Source organism: Hippopotamus amphibius, chromosome 5, assembly GCF_030028045.1.
Source record: "Hippopotamus amphibius kiboko isolate mHipAmp2 chromosome 5, mHipAmp2.hap2, whole genome shotgun sequence".
NCBI classification, from domain to species: Eukaryota; Metazoa; Chordata; class Mammalia; order Artiodactyla; family Hippopotamidae; genus Hippopotamus; species Hippopotamus amphibius.
Genome location: NC_080190.1, coordinates 51,057,264 through 51,063,930, shown reverse-complemented (window position 1 = coordinate 51,063,930; position 6,667 = coordinate 51,057,264). Strand labels below are relative to the sequence as shown.

At 39.8% G+C, this 6,667-nt stretch overlaps 1 pseudogene; it reads right to left on the bottom strand.

Moving 5' to 3' along the window:
* Nucleotides 1-2,963: 2,963 nt before the first annotated feature.
* On the bottom strand, nucleotides 2,964-3,752 carry LOC130854406 (methylglutaconyl-CoA hydratase, mitochondrial-like; annotated as a pseudogene).
* Nucleotides 3,753-6,667: the final 2,915 nt, after the last annotated feature.

The following is a 6,667-nucleotide window of genomic DNA, read 5'->3' as shown; positions in this document are numbered from 1 at the left end:
CAGGCTTATCTTCTCCTTTCCCTGCCTCAGACCTGGAATTGGTCATTTATCCAAGGATCGTTCATTTTTGTGGGGAATAGTATTGAGAAATCAAGATCTGGGTCATCAGATAAATTCCTTGTTACTGGCATTTTGCCATTTCATCAGACTAGGATGGATGGGTAGATGGACAGACGGATGGACAGGTGGCTACACATAAAATTATGAATTTGTAGTGATGTTTCCAACTCAAATTTAAAGGAATAGGATTTTTTATTTTAGTTTTTACCCATATCTCCTTTGTCTTGTAGTGAAAATCTTAGTTTTCAATATTAATATATGCACATATTTGTTTTATCTTATAATATCCATTCTGTTTCTTGATTCATGAAATATAATCAGTATCTTGGAACTCCTCATTAAATAAGTAATAAGTAAATTTGTGCCCCTAAATGTCTTTCAACCTCCCTCAACCTTCCACCTCCTAGATATAACATGGCTTTTATATTTTCAAAGCTTTTTTTACCATTTATGTCTTGCTCTGAAATTGCAATTGTGTCTTCCACCTTTTATTTATATGCTGATTCTGAGAACCAAAGCCAAACAAATAGAACTTTTGATAGTATGATTATGTATTCAGTTGAATCATATGAACCATATGAAATTCCTTATATTCAATCTCCTTTTACCTCCCCAAATGTGGCAATTTCCTGTGGTTCAGCCAGATAATGTTATTAGAGAAACATCTACATAAGAACAAGAATGTTTTCCTAGGTCACTGAATCTTTGCTGTTCTACTGAGAATATGCCAAACTTTAAAGTCAAATAGATTCCCTTCTTTAAATGCCATTCATTGCTTAAAATTATGCCAAGTTTTAGCTTGTCTCGTGTTTGTACCATGATTTGTCTTTCAAGCTTTTTGTTTTGTCTAGAGAATCTGATTGCCTTTCTTTTCTTTTCTCTATGTCTTTTTTTTTTTTTTTTTTTTTTTTAGATAGGACACATGGGAGGTAAAATTCCTGAATCCTTCTTAAGACTGAAAATATCTGCCTTTTACCCTCACACCTAATTGACAGAGTTATAAGTAGACCATAATTTTCCCTTAGGACGTTGAAGGCCTTTCTGCTTTAATTCCAGTTTGTAGTAACGTTGGCGAGAAGTCCAACTTGATTCTTCTTCCACGGAGCTGTCACCTTTGTTCTTTCTAGAAGCGATCCGTTTTTCCCTACACTCTTCCCCATTTTCCTGCTTGGCAATCAGCAGCTCCTTTTAGTGTGAAGATATTTGTTAACTTTAGTCCATAGAAACACTCCTCTATTATTTCTTTAATTATTTGCTCCTCTTCATTTTCTCTGTTCTTACTTCCTGGAATTGATGGATGTTGACTGTTCTGCATTTCATTTTCCAGTTCACTTACCTTCTCTAACACATGTGCACCTTTCTTAATATATTGTTCCAAGTCCTCGGCAGTTTTCTCTACACTTTCTTTTAGGCTTTATGTGGAATTTTGATTTGGGGAATAATAATACATAACATTATTTTAATTTCTGTATATGCTTTCCTTTTTGTAAGTCTTCTAAAATTTTTATTGAACTAGAATTGACATAATATTATATTAGTTTCAGGTGTACAATATGATTTGATATTTGTATGTATTATGAAATAATCACCACAATAAGTCTAGTTAACATTGGTTACCATAGCTAGTCACACAAAAATTTTTTTCTTGGGATGAGGACTTTTAAGGTCTACTCTCTCAGAAACTTTCAAATATGTAATAGGGTATTAAATATAGTCACCATGCTGTATATTGCATAATAATTTTGAAGCCTGGGGATAATAATATTATTATTTTAACTTCTGTGTATACTTTCATGTTCTCTGCTAAGGCACAGAGAAGTTTTCCATAGAAAGCTTTTTTCATGGTTTTTGGATGCAATATTATAATATATTCTTTGAATGTTTCTGAGAACAGTAATCAGAATTTTACAATGCATCCAGCTAAAAGTCAAATTACTGACATATAAGAAAGGCCTACATGAAAGCACTTAAATATTGTCAGAGAGAAGATAACATATAAGGACATTATAACAGGGGGGAAATTGATATCTCAGAGAATCATAGGAACAAAAACACAGATTTGAAGATACAAATTTTTAAAATTTCCTGAAGTGAAGAAAAATGTTAATCTGAACATAAAAAGTGCATATCATATAAAAGACAAAATGATGACACTCTAGACAGACCTTTGTTAAGAAATGGAATCTAAAGGATAAAGGTAGAATACTTCAATCCAACAAACAAACAAACAAAAACCCAAGCTATGTATACTACATACGACAGTTAAAAGACAATAGAACTATTTCTACAAAGTGATGAGGGAAATAAATACATCCCCAAATGAGCATAGACCTCCAAGTTGTTAAGTTATAATGGCAACAAGAAGATATTCTTTTTTTTTTCAATAATTTTATTTATATTTGGTTAATTTTCGCTCAGAATTCTATCAACTCCTTTCTCAGTATGAGATGTATGTGTGTGGGTACATGTGTGTACAATCCCTTAGAAACTTTATTTGGTATAATTTCACATTTTTGGTGTATAGAAATAATTTTATTTTCATACTGTAGCACAGGAGGCATACAATCAATGTTTATTCCTGGAGTGGGCAATATATAAATTATTCACATTAAAAAAATTAAGATCAGAAAGCCTCATATGCGGGAGGTATTTAGAAATGTATACCTAATTCTGAACTGGTGTTTTTGACAGTATACACTACTAGCTTCATGAATCTGAATGAATATGATGACACATTTGAACACAGTACACAAACGGGTCCCTCCAGATACGTAGTTCAGTACACAGATAACTCGCTCCTCACTTTGGTCGCTGGGATTCCTGGTGCTGAGGCATTCGTGGATCTGAACGGTACTTCCAGAAGTACATTTATTACACTGGCATTTCAAAGTTTTCTGTTTCTTCTACTCTCCTTTATAGTGAGGGTTCCTTTTCTCTTTAAAAGCAAGAAGACCTTCAAGTCTGTCTTTCGTTGGAATAGTCTGAGCATAACAAGCTTCTTCTATGGCTAATCGACCTCCATCCCTTGATTAATCGCTAATTTTGCCACTCTCATTGCAACAGGTTCCTGAGGTAAAAACTCTCTTGCTAGGTCCAAGGCCTTTCTGTAGGCAGCGTCCCCCTCCTGGTTCTGTTCTAGAACGTGGCTGAAGAAGCCCACTGCTTTGGCTTCTTTGCCATCGAGCACACGTGAGAAGATGAGCTCTTTGGCCAAGGACATCCCAATGGCACGTGGCAGTCACTGTGTCCCACCTCCACCAGGAATAATTGGAAAATTTGTTTCAACCAGGTCCATTTTTGCTGAGGAAGCTGCTACTCTTACATCACACACTAAAGCCAGTTCAAATCCACCACCTAAGGCAAGTCCATCTATTGCTGCAATGGTTGGCATTGCAAGATTTGCAATTTCATTAATCACTGCTCTTATTTTGGAGGCAAAAGGACCAACTTCACTGGAATTCATTTTGACTCTTTCCTTAAGGTCAGCACAGTTTCCAGTTCCACATACAAGGAGCTTGGAAGTTGTTGTTCTGTCCTAACAACAAGTAAAAAGCTGAACAGACTGAATCAACAGCTCTTCCAGGATCAGCACAGAATATCCGTGGGACTTCACTTCTGACTATTATGGTCCGTACTTTCTTACCGGATTTTAAAGCATCCACAGCTTTTGAGAGCATTTTTGTAAGATTTTTACTCAATGAATTTTGGCATAAGCTCTGTTTATTCCAAGCACCACAATTCCTTGGCTCCTCTAGAGTTGAGGACGTAAGCTGCATTTCTGTCTTCGGCGCTGAGTAGGGCCACATTTACAGGTAAGCTGCACCGTAGCACACCTTTAGGCATGGAGAGCACTAAACCGCTATTCTTAAATATAAAGAAACTCAGGGAACTCTGAACCCAAGAAGAGTTCTTTAAAAACAAAAACAAAGACAACAAGACAGTGATGGCATTTAGAGACTAAATACAAACAGCAGAGTGATAAAACCACAGGTGCACACTGCTAACTACAGTTCACTACCCACTCTGGTAGACATGTTTAACATGGTTTTTTGGACATTTCTGGTATTTTTTTCCGAATATTTTTGAGCCGGGGTTGGTTGAATTCACAGGTAAGGAACCTGCTGCTACGGGGTGAGGGGGCGGGGGCAACTGTACTTTAAAACACAGCTCTGTGTGTGTGTGTGTGTGTGTGTGTGTGTAAATCCTCCATCACTTCTTTTCTGTCTTCTTTCCAGCAAGAGTGTAAGTAAATATACTTAAATAAACATACTATGATTTCAGGTAGTTTTAAATTTTCTGCTCCAAAATTTTTTGTAATAAAATATACCAAGAGTTACTTTAAAAATAAATTTGAAATAGAGAAGATAAATGACAGGAAGAAATAGTTGCCTCTTGGCAGTAGAATTATAAATTACTTTTTCTTTTATACCTTTACTTATCTAGATTTTCTGCAATTACATAACATCTAGATTTTCATGATTTTAAATGCTGGACTTGCCACGTGGGCAAGTTAATTACCCTCTATGTGTCTGTTTTCTCATTTGTAAAATGAGGCTTATAAAATGTGGCTTATAATGAGATCTACCTCCATATAAGTATTATAAGAATTAAATGAGGTAACACATGTTTGAGTGCATCAAACAGGGCCTGGTACATAGGGAAAGCCCAATAAACAAATAGAGGACCTAAAGGAATTTCTTTCTTGGATTACATTTTCTTTCACAATATCTTTTTCATCTATCTTTTCCAAGCTCCACCCCCTCCCTCCTTTCCTTCCTTCCTTCCTTCCTTCCTTCCTTCCTTCCTTCCCTCCTTCCTTTTTTCCTTCCATCTTTATTTTTCCTGCTAAAGTGTGTTTGCATAGATGCCTGGCCATTTGTTAAATCCTGCTCATGCTACATGTGGATGGCTTTCCCTAGATATTCTATTTTTTCTGATACAGTATGGATAAAACTCCCCGATGTTTTCCCCATGCAGTTTAAGGTCTGCTTTCTTCCTCACTGAGCTACAGATGAAGGGGCTGGAGTTTCTGCAGATTTACAAGGGGAAAGTCATAGCTGGGCCAGTGTGCAGTCTTCATAGGGTGAGTTGAGTTTGTCATTTTCTTTTGTAGTTTTGTCGTAGATCGTGAGCCTGGATTTCTCACACCTCTTGCAGCCTGAGGAAACCCTTGAGCTTCCCCTCAATTCAACGAGGGCTTTGCTGATGTCTGGGGAAGCCACATAGGGTGTGGGTTTTACCCTTAGCTTCACCCATGTCTCTCCAGTAGCCACCTCACAACTTCCAAAGACAAGAAGGGGAAACAGGCAAGGCTCTGTGGGCCCATGTGAAGAGTGTACAGGAGCAGAGGAAACACACTGGGAACTTTCCCAGTGTCTTCCCCTTGCTCTCTGCTCTCCCAGGGGAGCTTAGCTCTTGAGGCTTTGGTCACCACTTTGGCCACGTCAGTCCTTCTTACTGGAAAAATTGAGCTCAGGTGTCCAGGTACCCTCTGCGTCTCCTTTCCTGCCTCCCTCCCAGCAAGAGGCCATCTCTCCAGGGTGAGGCTAAAGGAAGCTCTGGAGGACTCTGTTCTGTGTTGCTGGTAGCAGATTTCTGATCCCCTTTCTTTAGTCTGTTCCCCTTGCAGCCTCTTTCTCTCCTAACGTGCTGGATCAGGACTGGTCCTCGAGCAAATGGAGGGCAGCTGCTTCTCCCTCGGGCCCCCACAGCCTGCCCTGAGGACTGAATGACAGTGCCCATTGGAATGGCATGCTGGAGACCACCAGAACCCCCACTCAGTTTTAACGGGTCAGGGGGCCCTGGCAGAATGAAATGAAAGGGGGTTGAACGATGGGGGTCAGGACAGTGATGAAAGGCCTCCATCTTCCCAACCATCCCCTTGGCTGGCCCGCCCTGATACCCAGGGCTCCCTCCCAAGCCTTCCTGTACAAACTGAGGACATCCCCCTCCACGCCTCGACGCCCTGCACCATCTCTGGTCCCCTGACATAGAAACTCTTCCCTGTCCTGATGAAAGGCAGGAAACCATCCTGAGCTTGGTTCAAACAGATTCTGTTTTGCATTAGACACCCATCTTTCTTCTTCTGGAAGACTGGCCTGTGTTGTCAGGAAGGGAAATGGAAATTGAGAAGGAGGCCAAAGGCTGATTGAGGACAGGCCGCTGCCTCCCAAGGGGAGGGCGGAGTGTGAGCAAGAGGAGGGGACAGGTCAGCCTCCTCCATCCTCCTATCTCGTCTGGTCCTGGGCGGAGCTGCCCACCACCAGCGCCTTCCCTCCCTGGGCAGGCCAGGCCTGGGCAGATCCAATCAGGGCTGCTGTCCTGGCCTTGGCCCCAAGCCAGGGAGCACAAGGCCACTTGGTTCCACCTGGTTTTGAGTATTCTTACTACAAACAAACAGCATCCAATTAGCCTTCTTTCATGGGGACTCAGAAAAAGAGATTATATGAAAAGAACATAATCACATCTTGGATAAACTTCAAAATTAGATTTGCTGGGCAGTTAAGTAAAACAGAAAAAAAAAACTCATTAGAGGAAGAGTTTTCTGGTATGAGTTAGTTGTGACCAACAATCTCCACACTTTCACCCATTTACATCCTCAAGGTAC